The following is a 21,624-nucleotide window of genomic DNA, read 5'->3' as shown; positions in this document are numbered from 1 at the left end:
GATGTCCACTCTCTCCATTTCTCTTCAATCTAGTATTAGAATGCTTAGCAACAGCAAGAAGACAAGATGCAAACATAAAGGGGATCCAAATAGGGAGAGAAGAATTAAAACTCTCCCTCTTTGCAGATGACATGATCTTGTATTTAAAGAATCCCATAGACTCCACTCCCAAATTACTCATGCTGATTCAAAACTTTGGCAAAATAACAGGGTATAAAATTAATTCTCAAAAATCAATGGCTTTTCTGTATGCCAACAATGAGAAAAGTGTGGCTGAAATTATGAAAGAAGCTCCATTTGTAATAACCCTAAAAAAAAATAAAATACCTAGGAATTAACCAAAGAAGTGAAGGATTTCCATGATTAAAACTTTAAAAACTTGAAAAAAGAAATCAAAAGAGAACTAAGAAAGTGGCAAAAACTCCCATGCTCCTGGATTAGAAAGATCAACATCGTGACAATGGCAATACTTCCCAAGGCTAGCTACAAATTCAATGTGATACCTATCAAAATTCCAACCTCATTCTTCAAGGAAATAGAAGAGGCAATCCAAAAATTCATATGGAACAATAAAAGACCCCGAATAGCAAAAACATCCTCATCAGAAAGAACAGCCCTGGAGGAATATCAATGCCAAATTTCAAACTCTAGTATAATGCCATAGTAATCAAAACAGCTTGGTACTGGCACAAGAACAGACCTCAGGACCAATGGAATAGAATTGAAAACCCAGAAATGAATCTACAGACCTATAGCCATCTAATGATCGATAAGGGAGCTAAAAAATAGAATGGAAGAAAGATAGCCTCTTCAGTAAACGGTGCTGGCAAAATTGGTTAACTACTTGTAGAAAACTAAAGCTTGATCCCTACATATCACCCTGAACCAGAATCAACTCGAAATGGATCAAAAACCTCGGAATCAAATTAGACATTCTGAAAACATTACAGGATGGAATAGGAGAAATCCTAGGTGTCCTTCGCACAGGCCGAAATTTCCTTAATAGAGACCCAGAACCACAACAAATCAAAGAAATGTTGGACAAATGGGATTGCATGAAATTGCAGAGCTTCTGCATGGCAAAGGACATAGCTAGCAAAATCAATTGAAAGCCCATTGATTGGGAGAAGCTCTTCACTACAGTACAACGGACAAGGGTCTCAAAGCTAAAATATACTTGGAACTCAAAAAATTAAGTCCCCCAACAACAAATCCTCAAAGAAACAACTGCCTAATAAATAAGTGGGCTAAAGACTTAAAGAGAAACTTCTCTGAAGAAGAAAGAAAGATAGCCAATAGATACATGAAGAAATGCTCAACCTCCCTAGCCATAAAAGAAATGCAAATCAAAACAACATTGAGATACCACTTCACCCCAGTTAGAATGGCTATAAACAAGAATTCTAATAACAACAGATGCTGGAGGGGAGATGTGGAGAGAAGGGAACCTTACTGCATTGTTGGTGGGAGTGTAAACTTGTTCAACCACTTTGGAAAATAGTATGGAGGTTCCTCAAATGACTCCACCTAGAGCTCCCCTATGACCCAGCAATTCCACTTTTGGGCATTTACCCAAATGTTTACAAACAAGACCACACTAAAGCTACCAGCACAACTATGTTTATTGCAGCATTATTTACTAGAGCTAAGATATGGAACCAACCCAGATGCCCCTCAGTAGATGAATGGAGCAAGAAAATGTGGTATATATACACAATGGAATTCTATGCCTCCATCAGAAAGAATGACATTGACCCATTTGTTAGGAAGTGGAAAGGCTTGGAAAAAATTATATTAAGTGAAGTAAGCCAGGTCCAAAGAAACATAGGTCCCATGGTTTCCCTTATTTGCAATATCTAGTGTATGTTTGAGTCCAGCAGAAAAGGTCAGAAAAGTTGATGTTAGGAAAATGAATCCTAAGTTATGTATTCAAATGTTTTTTTTTCTTTCATGCAATTGTTTCTAACACATTTACAAGATTATTTCTTTGTTGCTTTGTATGTCCCTCCCCCACAGTATAACCCCTGATTTCACTGTATTTGTTGCCGGTATAATTTGTGGAGGGGAAGGGGAAAAAAAAAATCGTTTAAATAGGGATACAGGTAGACCCATTGCAATAATGAGATGTAAATTCCTTATGTCCAAAACGAACTTTACAACTTTCGTGCGGGGGACGGGGTGGCAGGGAGGATTGGTTAGAGGAGCAGGGGGAGGATGGGAAGGGATGGGAGGGGAAACAAAGGAGGACTCTACAAAGCTTGATTAGAAATATACTTTTTATTTTATCCATTTAATTGTATCTCCTCTGTATAGTATTTTCACCATAAAAAATAAAAATAAAAAAATGAAACTAAACATTCAGAAAAAGCCAAGATGGGACTTGAAAGGTGGTTCAGTGGTATAGCACTTGCCTTCCATGCATGCGGCCCTGGGTTCTATTCCTCAGCACTACATAAGCCAGAAGTGGTGCTGTGGCTCAAGTTGTAGAGTGTTAGCCTTGAGCTGATGAGCTGAGGGACAGCACCCAGACTCAGTGTTCAGGCCTCACAACCGGTCTAAAAAAAAAAAAAAAAAACACGCCAAGATGTGCTCTGAGGTGTGTAGATTCCCTTATTCAAAGAACACAAAGACCTCCCAATAACACAATTCACCCTGCCAACAACAGCCCTTCCCAGTGAGGCTCAGGGAATAGAAGACACATTAACCTTTTCTACCTGTCATTAATCAGCCCACACCCTGAAGTCACCAGAACAGCAGGAAGGCAGGGCTCTGCCCTGTCACAAACCAAGCATGAATCTCAGAGGACCACACTTAATCTCAAAATGTACTCAGACCACTTAAAGGTCCAACACCATCCAGAAGGTGTCCATAGACCTTCAAAAAGATCAAGCTAGTATCAGACATGTACTAGTTATTGCAAATAAGGGAAACCATGGGACCTATGTTTCTTTGGGCCTGGCTTACTTCACTTAATTCAATTTTTCCAAGTCTTTCCATTTTCTAACAAATGGCGCAATGTCATTCTTTCTGATGGAGGCATAGAATTCCATTGTGTATATATACCACATTTTCTTACTCCATTCATCTATTGAGGGGCATTTGGGTTGGTTTCATATCTTAGCTATGGTACATAATGCTGCAATAAACACAGTTGTGCTGGTATAAGTTGATGTTAGGTGAAATGAACCCCAAAATAAGTATTGAAATATTTTTCTTTCATGCAATTGTTTCTATCTTATTTATAAGATTATTCCTAATTGCTTTGTATATCCCTCCTCCATAATATAACTCTTGCTCTCACTATATTTGATGTTGGTATAATTTGTGGTGGGGAAGGGAAAAAACAAATCATTTAAATAGGGATTTGGGTGTACTCACTGCAACAATGAGATGTATAAGTCGTTATGTTGCAAAAAGAACTTTACAACTTTAGCCAGGAAGGGGGGGGGGGATGGGAAGGGATGGAAAGGGGAACAAAGGAGGAGGCAACAATGCTTGATAAGAAATATACTAATTACTTTTCCTATGTTATTGTAACCCCTCTGTAGGGTAGTTTCATAATAAATTTTTTTTAAAAAAGATCAAACTGTGATGCCCAGTTCTAAAGCCCAAACTCTGCACACAGTGTTAGCCCTATTGAATGGACATTCATGCCAAGCAGGGCTCTCTGATAAATTTCCTAAAACCATTGGACCCTATGCCAGCATCCAGTCACTTGTGTTCTGGTGACAAAGCCTCGGGGTCATTCAAGACAGAAGGAGCCATAACCTCAACTCCACCTGTCATGGGCAGTTCAGCAAGTCTTACTCTTTTTCTCCCTCAGCAGTTGGTTAATTTCTTGGATAATCTCACCAATACTGTCTCTAATATCACTGCCCCCAAGGGGACACTCCCCCCCAACCAAACAGTCAGACAAACTGGAGGTATTCTCTTTAAGAACGACAGACCAGCCTTTCCATGAGTCCATTTATAGGGGCTCCTCTTTCCCCAGATTCCTTGGAAGGGGCATCTGCTCTCTCTAGCAGCAGGCCAGCCACTCTTCCCAGACCTGCCCTGACCACAGCAGCCCCTAGAGAGATGGACACTGCTTGTCCAAGTTGGGAGAGCTGATGTCTCCAGGTTCTATGGTTGAAGAGATTCTAGGCAGGTTCTTCTGCTGGAAGTTTGGCAAGGTTGAGGATTCTGCAAAGTCATACAGCAAGGTTTCACCTACCAGACTGCCAAGTACACAGCTGTCCAAGCCTGGTGTCTGCTTGTGCTCTGGCTTCCTTGAATCTATAAAGGACCTTCAGATTCCTCCTAACAAAGCCAGCATTGAATTGTCCATAAAGAGCACCAAGTGCTCCTGGTCCATCTACTGCAGCCTTTAGCAGTTTACCCCCGCCAGCATGGGACTCTCTGGTGCAACCAGTCATAGAGGAATATTTCTGGGTAGCAAGCAAGTCTAGCTTTTCATTTGGAAGCCAGCAGACTACTAATATAGGCTCATCATCTGTCCCCTGACAACCTGGACAGCCCTGCCCCTCCCAGCTCCATTGCCCACCCTGTATTTAGGGGCCTCCTAGGCTCAGCTTCTGCTCATGAACCTGCCCATATATTCTGAAAAGAGCCCAGAGAAATCCTTGGCCTCTGTTGTGCCTCAAAGTCAGGCCACAGTGAGACTTCTGCAACTCCCAGCCTTGCTACAAGCAAAGCCTCCATCAGGGTAACACCCCCAGGCTCTACAGCAGACCTCTGATGGGTACAAGAGGCTGTGCTTATGCCACCCACAGTCACCAGTCAGCAGTCCTGGCACAGGGGCATCTGCTAAGGCCACCCCAGTAGCTACGGGGATCTGACATCAAGACAGAGGCAGGCAGGTGCACCCATGCAGGCTGACTTTAGAGCAGCTCCTCTTTCAGGTGCAGACCTGGTGGCATTTGAAGAAGAACATGACATTGCAAAATATCATAGCACACACTAGACCTGATAGAAGCAGGAAATCAGAGAGAGAGGGAGAGAGAGAGAGAGAGACAGACAGACAGACAGACAGACAGAGAGACAGAGAGAGAGAGAGAGGCTAGCTGTGCTTTGTACCTGTTTCAATATCCTTGTCAAGAAATACAAATTTTTATCAAGAAATAGAGAGGAAAATTTCTAACTCTAAGTCTGATGGAGTAGCTAGGATCAATCTAAACTCCCTATCATAAACAATCACAAAAGTGGAAGCTATATGAAAATAAATATATGCATATAAATGTATATATAAGTATGTAGGTATATATATATACACAATGTGAATATGTAATTTATATATAATGTATATATATATATATGTATATATATATAATGTACAGAGGGAAAAATACATATTATTTGAAGGAATAATAACCAACACCTCCCCAATTTAAATTGAAAGCATGAACCCTTCCATGCAGGAATCTAGCAGCTCAAAAAATTCAATTACTTAATTACCCAGGTCCACACTAAGACACATTCTAATAAAGACAGAAATCCTCCCAATGCACAGTGACACAACTCATCACACCCAAGTGATCTTTAATGATATTATGACAAATTTCTCATCAGAAACTAGATTACCTATTAGACGGCAAGGGCAACAAATTTAAAGTGCTAAAAGGACATATCTAAAACCCACCTTTCTAACAAATATACTTCCTCCAAATGGAAGAGATGAGCTAAGTACCTACCAATGGCTCAGGCCTATAATCCTAACTACTCAGGAAGGTGACTTGTAAGGATGGTGACTCAAAGCCAGCCTGGAACTTGTCCCCTCAGGAGGAAGTTGTAGGACACAGTTGTCATTGAGAAGGAGGGAGGCCTTTGTGTTGTGCCATTGCTAGAACAAGACATAGCATAAGGTGCCCATCAATAATGGAGGCTATTAGCTAGTGTCTCCAGAGAAGCAATTTATAAGATGCAGTAGTCCTTTAGAAAACCAGAGGATTTTTACCCCTGCCCTTGTGGTGCCATGATAATGACCAGAGCAACCTCAAGCCCACCTGGAGCCCTTAGCAACAGTCTTTGAGGTCTAAGTGCTAGAGTGTCAATGCTTTCAGGCTGTGATTGGTCCACTTTTTGCTGACCTCACTGGACCAGACTTTGATTGGTCCATGTCCTCCATGATATCACTATGACTGGTTGTGATTGTTCCATTGTATGAGGTCATTCAGGATATATAGGAAGCCACAGTGCTCCAACCTATGCCAGTTAACAGAGCTGGAAGTTCTTTCTTGATAACCTGCTGGACTGACTCAAAGCTGAATGATTTTTTTTTTTGGTTCTTGGGATTGGTTGTCATTTGTATTTTGGTATTTCTTCTTACTTTTTCTGGGTTTTTCATTATTTTATTTAGTTTATTTTAGGTAGATTTGCTACCTGCCACTGTAGCAGAAGGATAGAAGAACACAAAGAATCATCCTCAAGCTCCTGAAGGAGGAGATCATCAAACAATACCAGATGAAAGAGCTCATTGACAAAGGTACCTATGGACAAGTGAAGCTGGCCCATCCCCATGTCACAGGCAAGGAGGTGGCATTTAAAATACTCTGGAAGTGAAAGGCTTCATCACTGGATAAAGAATGAGGTGGGCATTTTTAAGACGGTAAGGCACAAACACATCATCAGGTTGTACCAGGTGATGGAGAAGGAAGAGGATCTGTATCTCATCATGGAACTGGCCACTACAGGACACCTCCTGAGGTGGATCTTAAAATCCTGCATCCTATATGAGGATGAAGCCAGAAAGCTAGTCACACAAATTGTAAGTGCTATTCACTACCTACACCAAAACAGAAGCACACACTGAGACCTTAGGTCCAACAACATCCTGTTGGACGCCAAAGGCAACATCAAGGTTAGTGGTTTTGGTCTGAGCATCTGGCTCACCCCGGGGCTGTTGGTAATGAATGTATGTGGTGCTGTATTATTCCTTCCCCCTGAAATGTTCCTGGAAGAAAGAAATGCTGGCCAGGTGCAGGTGACTCACGCCCGTAATCCTAGTTATTCTGGAGACTGAGATCTGAGGATCAAAATTCAAAGACAGCACAGGCTGACTCTACCCTCTGAGCAGATGCAAACTGATACCAAAGACTAATTTGAGAAGGAGACGGCAGAGGATAGAGGTGGCTAGCAAAATAGCTACCACTCTTCTCAGAACAAGCTGCAGTTCCAGACAAAGGAGTGGAGAGCCCTAAGAGATATCAAAGATAACCTCACTTGCAAGCCAGAAGGCTATTATTGGGTGGGAGAGATTTGTATGGGGTCTACTAAAAAAAGAGTTGTAAGCGGGATCCAAGAATGGAGTTCAAAATACTGTTTTTCCAGCAACATCCTCAGTCCAGCCCAGAAGACAGGTGCACCAACTGCCTTAGGTTTCCTCAGGAGGGATTCCAGCCAAGGGGCACCTAGTACTACATTGATAAACTGGCATTGTAGTTATTTAAAGCATGTAATTTTTGTGCATTGCATCAGTTCCTTGCACATGCAAAACGACTTGAATTACCTTTGAACTACACTCTAGTTTTTAAAAATGTAGTTTGATTTACTTTATTCTATGTAATTCTTCAAGATACAGTCTCATTATGTAGCCAAAACTGATCTCAACTGCCTAGTCTCCCATGTGTTGGGATTACAGGTTTGTACCTCCATGTCATCCATCATACTATTATCTGAACCTTTCCTTAAGTTTAGTACTTTATTTTATTCCTTAGCAGTACTGGGGTGTTGGTTCTTTGTCCGCCCCATGAAAGACAGACGGGTTCTGAGGAAAGGTACATGCGCCATTTGCCCGTTCCCCAGCCTCCTTTAGCCCCGGAGACAATCACATGCAACGGGGAGTCAAGTCAAGCAAGAACTCATTTATTATCACACAGCAAGCCTTTTTAAAGCAAAAGACTAAAGAGCATGGAAGGGGAGGAAAAGCAACCAACCAATGACCCTAAAGGTCACCCTATCATGTGCTTTTCACCTGGGGCCCGGGGTTTAATTGGCCCCAGTGCATCTGAACTTTCCCTGCCTTTCACGAGCTGCACTGATGTCACTTCGCCTGATCATGGTATCAAATCAGATTTTAATGTAAACAACTTGGGCTCTGCCCACTCAACTTCCGCTCAGTGCCATCTTTGCTGCCCTTGTGCCCCACACTGTGGTTTTGATTCAGAGGCTGCTGCTTGACAAGCAAATGCTCTACCTCTTTATCCCTGCCCCCAGTCCTTGATCTTCATTTTACTTTAGATGAGCTCTTATTGTATTATTCTTCTTAGGTCATTATCAGACTGTGATTGTAATGTATTATTCTGCTGGGAAGCTGACATCTCCCTTGGATAGTTCAAACCCTTTTTTGTCTTTTTTATACTTTTGTAAATATATTTTTTCTTATTATAAAGATGGGACAAAGAGTGGTTTCAGTTATACGTCATTTTAAAATTCAAAACCTTATTTTAAAAGAGTGAACATGCATATAATCACTAAAATTTATCTCTAGAAAAATGGCTACCAGAATAAATGTTTTTGGAGCCTTGGTTAGTGGTATTTTGTATTGTTCTCACTTCAGCTCAAGACAATGCTACATAGTTTCAGGCCTGCATAGCCTAAATAAAAACAAGTAAAAAATAAAAAAATGATCCTTTAGAGTACAGCTGTGGAAGATTTGAAATACTTTTGTACATTTTATTGACCATTTGTCCATTTCTGTGCTGATGAAAAGTGATATAGCAATTGTAGTAGAATTTGACACATTCTTCTAACATAACATAGCGTTGCCACATGACCCCAAAAGAACTGAAAACGAAAACTAGTAGCTCATATTCCAATGATAACATCAGCAATGTTCACAATAGTCGGGAGTTGGAAACAGCTTGAGTGTCTATCAGTTGAATAGGTTTATAAAATGTGAGGTATGCATAAATTATGACTCATCCACAAAAGGCTGCAATTAATATATGTCTCATGGATGGACACAAAAATAATCTATTTATGTGAAATATATTACTAAAGCATTTCATAAGAGAAAATGGAAGATTAAAAATTTCTGGGGAAGGTCCTTGGGGGTGATTATTACTCAATGTGATTGTGTGGATTCCATCAGTATTGAAAAGAAAGTCCACAAACAGAAGTAATGGTTACAAAGCAGTGTGGATATAATTAATGTCACTGAATTTTATACCTGCTTAACAATCATAAAACACTGCTTTCAAACCCCTACACATAAAAATGCTAAATCTGCCTTCTGTTACCTACCTTGAGTTGTAGGTACTCTTCTTCACTTATAATTGTATTCCTTGAAGAATCTCTGGTGTATCTCTGATCATTATTCATGCTTTTACACATAATCCATCATTTGAATATTGATGTTGAGTTTCAAAGGATATTTTGTGTATTAAAATGAGGGCAATGAATGTAGATCCTTATTCTGTCAAGGCTGCCTAGAGAGGTCATTCCTAAATCCCCATACTAGTGCTGAAACTGGAGGGACAATTGTTTGTAAGCAATTACAAGTGAGAGTTAAGTTTCTGATCACATTAGATTTTGGTCATGTCAGTTTGGTTTTAATATTTACATGAATTTTTAAAATTTTCCTTTTCCCCTTACTCAGTATGTCATTTTGAAAATTTGTAGTATGTTCTTGTTTGCAGCATTAAAAAGAAACATAGTTTTCCTTTGCATCATATTATATGTTTTTTTCTATTTTACAATTTATTAATTTTTGAAAGCTTTTATGTTGTTTTCTCTTAATCTAGGGACTGGCCCCGTCTCAGAGATTTTTCTCAGTTCTGCCAATTGAGTCACAGCTCAACTTCCAGCTTCTTTGTTTTTGAAGAGTCTCATACAAAGCCCAGCACAACTAAGGAGGCTGAAATCTGAGGATCTTGGCTTGAAGCCAGTATGAACAGCAAAGTCTGAGGTTTTCCTCCCCACCCCAGACATTTGTTGTGGGGCCTGAAGTCTGGGCCTAGGTGCTGTCCATCAGCATTCCAGCTTAAGGTTAGCACTCTATCATAGGAGCTGCAGCACCATTTCTGGCTGTTTCTGCTTATGTGGTTCTTAGGAAACAAACCCAAGGCCCCATGCATGCAAGGCAAGTACTGCCACTGAGCCAACTTCCGAGCCTGAGTCTGAGATTGTTATCTCCAATTAATCACCAAAAAGCTGGGGGTGGTAGGATTCTAGCCTTGAGTAAAACAGGGCAAGTTCAACCCCTAATACTGGTAATTACACACACAAATCTCATGGTCTTTCTTGCTAGAGCTTGCTTTGAAATCCAGCCCTTAGATTTCACCCTCCTGGGTAGCTAGGATTTACATGCATGAGTAACCAGCATCTGACTTATTTTAATATTTTTAATCAACTCTTGCCTTCAACCTCGATGCTTTTTATTGTGGTCAGTAGACCTGATCTCTGGGCCTCATTGCTGTTTCTTACCTATTTTTAAGGAGGGTAGGGGTTGAACTCTGGGCCTCTGTGCTGTCTTTGAGCTCTTCAGGTTAAGGCAAATGCTCGACCACTTCAGCCACAGCACCACTTCAGGTTTTCTGGTGGTTAATTGGACATAAGAGTCTCAAGAACTTTCCTTCCCAGGATGGCTTTGAACTGTGATCTTCATATCTCAGCCTGCTGAGTAGCTAGGATTACAGGCTACAGCCACCAGCATCCTTCTGTTTCTCAGCTTTTTATTCAAGGATAAATTTTTACAACTTCAGCCACAGCTCCACTTCTGGCTTTCTTCTGGTTTAGTGGACATAAGATTCTAATGTGTTTGTCTGGGTAGTGTGGCTTCAAACCGTGAACCTCAGATTCAGCTTTCTGAGGTGCTCTGATTATACACATGAACCAGAAACCCATTGCTCATTTTAAAAAGTTAATATGTTCTTTTTCCCACTCTTCTGTTTTTTAATTTTCCTTTTTATTTTTATACATGTGCTAGTTCTGGGATTACAAATCAGGGACTGGATACAATGCCAGAGCTTTTCCTTCAAGACTAGAGGCTTACCACATGAGCCAAAGTTAGCTTGTGGCTATGCTTATTTTTTCTTGGTGATTGGGCAAAGGCCCTGGGTTCTGTCCTAGAAAGTGATTGCCCAGTGTGCCTCTGAAGTCACAGGTCAACTCCAGTTTATTATTTAATTCTTGGTAGTAAATAAGAGATGAGTCTTATGCAAAGCCCAGCATGAATAAGTTGGCTGAAATCTGATGATCATGGTTCAAAGCCAACAAGGGCAGAAAAGGCTATGAGAATTTTAGCTCCAATTAATCAATGAAAAGCTGGGAGTGGTGAAGTTTTTTCCGTGAACCAAACAGCACTATTTCAAGCCATATAATAGCACACAGATGCACACACAGAGAAAGCCTCATGGACTTTCTTGTATGGGCTAGCTTTGAACCATGATCCTCAGATTTCAACCTCTATTCATCCTCTCTCCTTTTAAAATTGTATTGGTCCTGTGGCTTAACCTCTGACTCTGGGGCCTATATCTCAGCTTTTACAATCAACGCTGGTACTTTTACCACCTCAGCCACAGCTCAAGGTTTTGTTCTGTGTAGCTGGAGATAAGAGTCAAGCACGTTCCTGCAATCCTCAGATGTCAGCCTCTTGGGTAGTAAGGATTACACACATGACCAGGAACATTCGGGTCATTTTAAAACTTTAGTATGTGCTTGCTTCGACCTTCTTTTCTTTTTTTTCATTTTTGCTTGTCCTGGGAGTAGAAATTGAAGCTCAGATGCTGTCTCAAGGCATACATAAGACTAATGAAAACATTTGGCTTCTGCATGGAGGTTAATTGGAGAGAAGAGAATCATGTAGAGCTAGGCCAGTTTCAGGAGGCGGAAAATTGAGGAAAGTCCTTAACATTCTTTTCTCCAATTAACCAGTAAAAATCTGAGTAAGTAGATCATTGAGCAAAATAGTACACGTTCAAGCACAAGGATTGACACAAAGAGATGGGGGGAGGGAGAGAGAGAGATCTTATGAACTCATATATCTGAGCTGAGCTTTAAATAGTATCCTCAAATTTCAGCCTGAGTAGGTAGAATTACAGATATGAACCACCAATGACTAGTTCATTGAAACCTCTGTTATTGGCTCTTTCTTCTCTTCTTCTTCCCTTCTTTTCACTTATTTCATTCTTTATGTGTGTGTTGGTCCTGGAGCTTGAACTTATGCAAGGCCTGACCTGATTCCGGAGGCTGAAATCTGTACATCATGGTTTGAGAGCAGCCTGAGCAGGCAAGTCCATGAAACTCTTATCTCCATTCAATCAACACAAACCTATTCCCAGTGTGGCCACCACATAAAAAACAGTCTCATGGAACTTCTTCAGTGGGATTGCCTTTACACTGGCTCTTATATTTCAGCCTCCAGCATTTGTAGAATTACAAACATGAGCCAACAGTCATACATTCAGTTTCTTAATATACAAACATGCATTCATTTTCATGCTCACATATATTCCCATACTCACATGTATACTAAATGTAACACTGTAATAAAAAATAATATAGATACTGAAAAAGAACACCTTTGCAAATGTAATTAAATTTTATTTTTAAAATATAATTCAGTATTGAAATATTGATGAAAGAGCAGCTGAGAGGATGTTTCAAATACTAGAGTGCGTGCCTAAAATGCATGTTTCTCAGTCCAAACCTTATTATTTCCATCCTTCCTTCTCTCACAATAAAATCATAAATAACTACAGAATTAACCTACGTGTTCCTTAATCACTGATTGAATAAAGAGATTGTAATATATATAGATATATATATAGATAGATATATATATACACACACACCACACATATAAACCATGATATATTATTTAGCCACACATAATAATGAAATCATACAACTTCAAGAAAATAGAACTGGAATCCTTCACATTAAAGCAATTAGCCACACTGTGAAAAAAAATATTAGATTTCTCATTTGCAGACTCTGGATCCAGAAAATAAAATGAATGACCCAGGTGTATAAGATGGAACTGATTAAAAGAAGTGAGTGAGGAAATGAAGATAAATATTGTGGAGTAAATATGTTTAAATACTTTGGAAGTTAGTATAAAAACAGGATAAAAAATTATAAAAATAGGGTAATGAAATTAATAAATACAATTAAATTTAGCAAGCTACCTTATCTGGACTTATGTGTATAGCACAATAAAATACTTTGTGAAATTAATATTTGCTAATGAAAAGACAAAAATTCATTCCAGTTGTTATAGATTCATATGTTAATTTCCATCTTTTCTACAGTTATTTCCCTGACAAAGTAAAAGGAGAAATAGGTTTTACTCATTTAGAAAGACAATCTTGTCCAATTAGCATTAAAGTTTTCTACTTAATTACTGTCAATGTGAAATGGTTTAAGTAAAATTAATTATTATATTAGAATATTTCCAATGTACTCTTCAAAATATTATTATTTTGCTATTTATTGAATATGTTTTCTTTATTTAATTGCTATATACCATTTTCTCAATGTAGTTTGGTGTATGCAACTATATTTTACCTCACCTGGAAATTATTCAAACAGTTTTTATCAAAATTGCCTATAAAAATAGAGGTAAATCCAAATTATGTATATTTGAAGACAATACTTGGTTACTCCTCTTCTCACATTTCCCATTCCCTTCTTGAGAATAATACACATTGTAAGGAAATGCTTAGAAAGTTTTGGAAAAATAGATTGCTTTTAAACCAATGAGTTACTCTACGTTGCATTTTTGTTTACTTTATATCCAGACACTATGACATCGATATGTTAACCTATGCTTACTGAAATCATGCTTATGAGATTTTGTGTATTATAAGCAATGGTCATTAGTTTTTGTTTTGTAATCAACATTATTTCATGGGTTAGGAACTGAAGTGAGACATTATACTCAGGACAAAATTTAAAGAGGCATACAAAGTTAGTTACCAAGTTATACATCATTTAACAGAATGTTTGTAAAATGCAAGCTAAAGAAGATAGTTTATGGAAAAAAATCATTTAAAATAAATACAAAATCAGTGTGACTGATTTTCTTTTACACTAGTTTGCAATACGGCTTGTATGATGACTTTTCTGATTATATGTTTAGTTATGTCGATATTTAGTTGGAGAAGTTATGTTCTTTAATATTCATTTTTTCAGAGCAAAGAGGAAATGAATTCCATATCAGAGTCAACATCCAAATAATGTTGCTGTTGTATCCTACTACTTTGCCAACGTTTCAAATCAGCTCGAGTAACCTGGGTTTTTTGAAACTAATTATGTATGCAATTTTGTCTGTATTAGATTCTTTTTTCATTTTTCTTCTTTTTTTATTGTGAAAGTACTGTACAGAGGGGTTACAATTACATGGGCAAGATAATGAGTACATTTCTTATCAAGCATTGTAGCCTCCTCCTTTGTTTCTCCTTTGATCACCATTGATTAAAATATTATTTTCTGGGAACTACTTCTATTTTATTCTCTCTTGTGATTTGATACTGTAATTTTTTAAATATGTGCAGATCTTACTTCACATATAGTTACATTTGTTTTAAACAATTTGATCCATTCAAGGGATTTGCTATAGTTAATTACAAATTAACCTAACCTTATTTCTGAGACAATCATCTTTACGGCCTTACTCAAAGTTAACATACATTTGTGGTTTTGTACTTAGAAAAAAAAACTGCGCACAACATACTTTTCTTCCTGTGGGAGTTCTACTTTTTTGGTTGTTTTTCCAGCTGTGGTGACTTCAACATATGTGTGCATTTTATTTCAACTCTTTTATGTCTATATTGTGTTTCATATAACAGAAAATGCAAAAAGTATCAGTGATTTAGAACTTTTCCAAAATAGAATTCTAAGAGAGACACTTGAATTTTTATGAAAACTGGGAATGGGCAGGTCTTCTTAGTGGAAGGGGTAGTAGAATAACGGAGACATTGTTTGACATGATTTGAATTTTTCTTCATCTTGCCTTACTATTTCCAATGGTATTACTTCAAAGTCTTCAGTAGAAAGAAAATAATTTTATCTGTATGAACTCAGAATTTTTGGTTTAATTGGGACACACTATATACTCATATATGATTTTAACCCTAAAATATTCTTTCCTTAGTATAAAATCACCTATGTGAATTTTTAATGCTAAAATACCATCTACTGATTTATATGAAATGGTCCAAACTATTTTCACTTCACATTATATGTAATATTGAGTATAATGATAATATTATGTAATATAGTATGTAATAATTTACTTAGGGAAATCAATTACACTGAATTTTTGTGAAATACTGAGTATTAATAAAATTATATTTGATTTTATTAAAAAATTTAGTTACATCTAAAAATAACTCATAGTTTTAAACTAATGCTGAAAAATAAGATTGTTTATTGGAAAAAGCCAGAAATTACAATAAGCTTGGTTTTTTAAAAATTGACTTGGATCTGGCCTTTGTTGGCTCATTTCTTTAATTCTACCTACTCAGGAGTCAGATCTGAGGTGAGTGGTTCAATGCCAGCCTGGGCAGAAAATTCTGTGAGACACTTATCTCCAATTAACCACCTGAAAACTAGAAACAGCACTGTGGCTCAAGTGACAGAGTGGTAGCCGTGAGCTGAAGTGCTGAGGGAGAGTACCCAGGCCCAGAGTTCAAGCCCCATGACCGACAAAAAAATTGACATAAATTTATACTTTATTATTTCATGAACTTTTATGAATGGTTGTTTAGTGAAAAATGTCATTGGTGTTTATATTTTATGTTGGCATAAAATGAGCCTTCTATTGTCTTAATTTAATTTTAAAAACCTCTGATTCTAAGACAGCATAAATTTTGTGGGTAATGGTTAAGACCAGGTTGCCTTTCTGAATAAAAATATATCATCCTGCAAAAAAGAGGAGCAAAAGGAAAAGATATGACAACAAACTTACTCTATAAACCTTAATGGGCCTGGCTTATTTCACTTAATATAATTTTTTCCAAGTCTTTATATTTCCTAACAAATGAGGCAATATCATTCTTTCTGTTGGAGTCATTGAATTCCATTGTGTATATATACCACATTTTCTTGATCCATTCATCTACGGATGGGCATCTAGGTTGGTTCCATATATTATCTATGGTAAATAATGCTGCAATCAATATAGTTCTGCTGGTAGCTGTACAACTGGTTATGTCGAAAAACAAACTTTACAACTTTGGTTGGGAAGGAGATAGCATAGGGGGTGCAGGGGAGGAATGGGAAGGGATGGGAAGGGGAAACAAAGGAGGAGGCAACAATGCTTGATAAGAAATGTATTCGTTATCTTAACCATGTAATTGTAACCCCTCTGTATGGTATTTTCAGAATAAAAAGGAAAGAAAAACCCTTAATGGACTGTCAGTTTGTCTAAATTTTAATCAAAAATTAACTTAATATTTGATAATATTTTATTAACCCATTTAAATTTCTTCATCCTTGTCATTTAAGATTCACTTTAAAAAGAAATTCAACAGGTGTCTGCTTTTCCTTACTTTTCCAAAGAAATGATTAGTTAATCATTATAGTGTATAGCACAATATATGTTAAGGAAAAACTTTTTTCCCATTTTTGGTTTGGTTCAGTCTGTAGTTAAAGCGGCATACACATCTTACCCACCCTATTATCTGTCTTCTGGAGATTAAGTTCTTCAGTGTGAAACCCATGAGAAGATAGACTCTCATCTTCTTTCTTCTTTTATATTTTAATCATTCTAGGTCAAAAACATTTCTCTTTGACATACTCCCCTCCTTGACATTGTCTTGTCACAGCCCCCCAAAGCAATAAAACCAACTGAACAAACACTGAAACCTTTAAACTTGTAAATCTGAGTAAGCCTTTCTGCTTAATAAATAGAAAATATAATTTATGATGATAGGTTTAAAGCTAACACAGAAGCCTAGTCTTTGTAACAAGGTAAAGTGTATTAAAATGTGCTTCATTATAAAATATCTAACTCCATGTTTTATTTTGTGTTTTTGTTTCTGTTGATGCTATGGCTTAAACTCAGGGCCTGGATGGTGCTTTTGTGTTCAAGGCCAGTGCTCTACATACAACTTGAATGGAGCTCCATTTCCCCTGATGGCTAATTGGAGATAAGAATTATATTAACAGAAGTAATCCAGGTCCAAAGAAATATAGGTCCCATGGTTTCCCTTATTTGCAATAACTACTATATGTCTGAGACAAACAGACTTCAGACAAGTTGATGTTAGGTTAAATGAACACCAAGATAAGGATTCAAATATTTTTTCTTTCTTGCGATTGTTCCCAACATATTTATAAGATGATTTCTTTGTTGCTTTGTATGTACCTAACCCATGGTATAATCCCTGCTTTCTCTTTATTTGATGTTGATATAATTTATGGAGGGGAAGGGAAAAAATTGTTTATATTCGGAAACAGGTGAACCCATTACAACAATGAGATGTACAATACGTTATATCGAAAAGCAAACTTTATGACTTTAGCGGGGTGTGGGTGTGAGGCGGGTGAGGGGGTGGTAGGGGGCTGTGGGGTGGGTGGGTGAAGAGGGGAAAGGATGGTATGGAGAAACAAATGAGGAGGCAACAATGCTTGATAAGAAATGTACTCACTATCTTGCCCGCATAATTGTAATACCTCTGTATGGTATTTTCACAATAAAAAAAAAACATTCTCAAGAAAAAAACAAGAATCTAATGAACTTTCCCACTCAGGCTGGCTTCGAACTGTGATCTTGAGATCTCAGTCTCTTAACTAGCTAACATTACATAAATGAACCACCAGTACCTAACCATGTTGCATATTTTGTGTAATTCTCATTCTCAGCATTGTATAGATACTCCTACTGCAATATTAAATAAACTTAAAACATAACTAAGGATATTTGCAAAGTATATAAGGAAGGAAGAATTTACATTCTTTACAAAATCTATGCAAAATCTATGCTAAACTATTGATATTTTACTGTACCTTTCCTACAACCAGTTTATATAGTTTAATACTTGTCACACCACGTTTCTCTATAGTCTACTACAGATTTACTTTTTATGTATGTATGTATGTATATATATATGTATCTGTCTATATATTTTCCAATGTGAATCATCAGACTTGAAAACTTGCTTTATTTTGCTGTTCAGCAGTTGAACCTTGTCTACTCATTCTGTGACAATATCTGTGCTCATTCTCATCATTCCTTTATTTACCACATCATCAGCCTTCTAAAATCAGCTTCATTTCTTGGAGAAGGTTTGCAATCAGTCCAAACTATATCCACCCAGAGGGTTTTAATAAAGCAAGCTTTAAGAAAGGAAGATAATGTGAAATGACAACAGAATTTCTACATAGACCTAGTAGGTTATCAAAATTATATCTGACATATTTCATATTTCTGCTGTCCTTCTCTTATCATACTTAAGAAAACATTGACAAACACTATAAATATATTGCATTTATAATTTAAGGATCAGTACTTTTTTCTAACCTGAAGCCTTCTTTTCCATGATTTTTGACATAAACTTTTGGGAGATTTCTTGATTGTTATGGGAATACATCCAAAACAAAGCCATGTATATCAACAAAGCCAATGTTTTCAACTCAGATTACTAAACAAAAGAGGGAGGAAATTATGGTTAGCTATATATGTTAAGCATAAATATAGGCAATATCAAGATATTATTTTATTGTGAAAATACCATACAGAGGGGTTACAATAACGTGAGCAAGGTAATAAATACATTTCTTATCAAGCATTGTTGACTCCTCCTTTGTTTCCCCTTTCCATTCCTTACCATCTCCAACCCCCACTCCCAGCCCACTCCCACCCCACCCCAGCCAAAGTTGTAAAGATCATTTTTCAACATAACGACTTGTACATCTCATTGTTGCAATGGGTCCACCTGTATCCCTTTTAAATGATTTGAAATTGTATATTTTACTGGATAAATTGGCTCAAATCTGTAATCCTAGTTACTTGGGAGACAGAGATTAGAGAATTCCAGTTCCAGGAAATCCCAGACAAAAAAAGAATTTTCAGAAACTCTGACAATTCGCTGGGTGCAATGTTTCATGCTTGTGTTAGGAGGACTGCAGTCCAAGCAGGCCCATGCAAAGTGATACTACCTCAAAATAAGCAATGCAATTACAATCTACAGGTATGACAGTAGTAGAAATGATATTTATCAAGGATATAGTTTTGGGCTCAATCCTCCAGTAGCACTAGGAATTTAAGTGTTTGCCCGGGGGAGAATTTGGCAAGTCTAAGGTCAAGACATCATAGCGCTTTTACAGGCTTTAATAAAACCTCTACCTCTTTTGCTAATATTTTAAAATATAACCATATCTTCCATGCCCAAACCAAATAATTTCCTATTAGAGATTTTCTTCTATCCTTAAAGTAATATGTTATGAGTTGGATACTTTCCAACTGAAATCATACTAAAAAGTGACTGCATTTGGAACCAGAATCAAAAAGGTAGCATTTAAGTTGAGGTCTCTTCCAAGAGAAACAGAAGGCCTTTACTATGCCAAGGAATGATGACTCAGAAGAAGCTAACTCTGATCCTTGAGTTCTATTCCACCAAATCAGAGGGAATGTATTTACAGTATTAAGGCTACCTTTTCTGTGGTAGTTTATTACTATTACTAGCAAACATGTGGCATCTATAAGATATGAAAATTCATTAACTCTTGGGGTCTATGACTCATCTTTAGAATTCTAATGATTAAGAAAGATGAGACGGGGGATAATGGCTTTCAGGCTGGTAGGAAAGTTCATGAAGTTCTATCTCCAATTAACTAAAAAAATTTTTGGCCGGAGGCATGGTTCAAATGGTAGACTGACTATTGTTAGCAAAGAAATAGAGCATGAGGTATGTTCAAGCCCCAAATTGGGAGAAAGGAAAAGTTCTTAGAAGAATATTATGAGAAACAGAGTTATGAATAGGAAAACAGAAACAAAAGAAATAAACGTATTGATACAGACAAAGCTTCACAATATGAAATATGGCACAAACTATAATATTTAGGGTTATCCTTCCTATATAGTAGAAATAAATGGGATTTCTTCTTGAAACTAAAATGTAAAACTGTATGCAATAAATAATGAAACTATAGTTATGTTTCCATAATTTAACTTGGTATCCTAAAAATTCCTAGAATAGTGTAGCTTTGGAAAATCAATAAATGTTGCATTTTCATATAGGATTACATAGCCTTGCAAATATTGTCTAAAATTGATCTACAATAAAATGATTGCCATTGATTTCCTTCTCAAGATTCAAAACGTTTACAATTTAAGCTGACCTTCCACAAAAATCATACCCCAAACATGACTTTTAGTTTGTTCATACAATCATATGAACTTAAACATACGGCCCAAAATGTGAATTACCTTTATTTGCTGTCATTAATGTAGTATAAATAATACTATTAACCCTGGCGCAAAGAAGAGATTCTTACTTCTAAATACATACTTGCATACACACACACACACACACACACACACACACACACAAACACACACACATATTTACCACTCTAACAAAGGTTAGGTTCCAAACATTGGGTATCAATGATCTAATAATCAAGCTTTCCTGTCCAGACATAAAATACATTCATAATTCCATACATACAAAAACACCATATCATTCAAAATAATGAAAATATTTAACAGAACCACCCAGCTCCTGAGCCATCAATTCCCTGATTTCATTCATTCATGATGATGCATTTTTCATATCATATTTAACAATCTTTGTCTCTCTGATTAGCAGACAAAAATATGCTATCATATAATAGAAAATGTTGGTAAAATTACTTGACCTTAGGTAATCTTTAATATATCTTATCAAAGATGTCTATTTCCTTTTTGCAGAGTCTGTTCCTGGCAATTTGCCCTAATGTCTAATATTAAGTTACAAAAGACATGCCATATTTCTTAATTCATTTTCCCTAAAGTTTATGCTATGGAGTTGAATCTGATTTGTTTGCTTATTCTAAATTAAATTTTCTCAACTACTTGAGCTATTGTTTATGTTACTCCTTAGCTATTAGAAATGTCAAAAAGAACTGGAAATTCACCTTGGCAATGATTTGTGAATGGCAGTAATGGTTGTGGGGATATGAAGGACTTGAATTATCTAGATTGTCTTAAAAGTGGCACTGTTATTTAAGGACTGATCATTTAGTAAGCTTTTAAAGTGTGGTCTTATTATTTCATTTAGGAAGATAAAAGTATGCTTTTAATCACGTTCTTGCCTGCAAGCCACCAGAATTATTTCCTGTCTACAGTTTATGCCCAGCTGCTACATTAGTGAAACCGACAAATAACTGCACAGCTGTGTTAGCTGCTTTATATTTTGAAATATTCTTCTGATAGCCCTAGTGATTTGAGCCCAGATTCATGGGATAGTCACAAAGCATCACAATATACAAGACTACGTGCAAAATTAGGTTCAATTTTTTTTCTATATTGTTTCATTTTTTTTCATATTGATTTTCTTTTAAGGAGCTAGGGGCTGTTAATTTCTCATTATTATTGATGTGACAAATAAATGTACCAGATTTTTCAAATAAAATAAAGAGATATAAAATGACAAATTTAGTAAAAAAAATAAATTTAAACATTTGAATGATTTTTTA

This window comes from Dipodomys spectabilis, unplaced genomic scaffold (genome assembly GCF_019054845.1).
Source record: "Dipodomys spectabilis isolate Male_0828 unplaced genomic scaffold, ASM1905484v1 ptg000270l, whole genome shotgun sequence".
Classification (NCBI taxonomy): Eukaryota; Metazoa; Chordata; class Mammalia; order Rodentia; family Heteromyidae; genus Dipodomys; species Dipodomys spectabilis.
The sequence above is the reverse complement of the archived record's forward strand: the minus strand, read 5'-3'. Positions refer to the sequence as shown.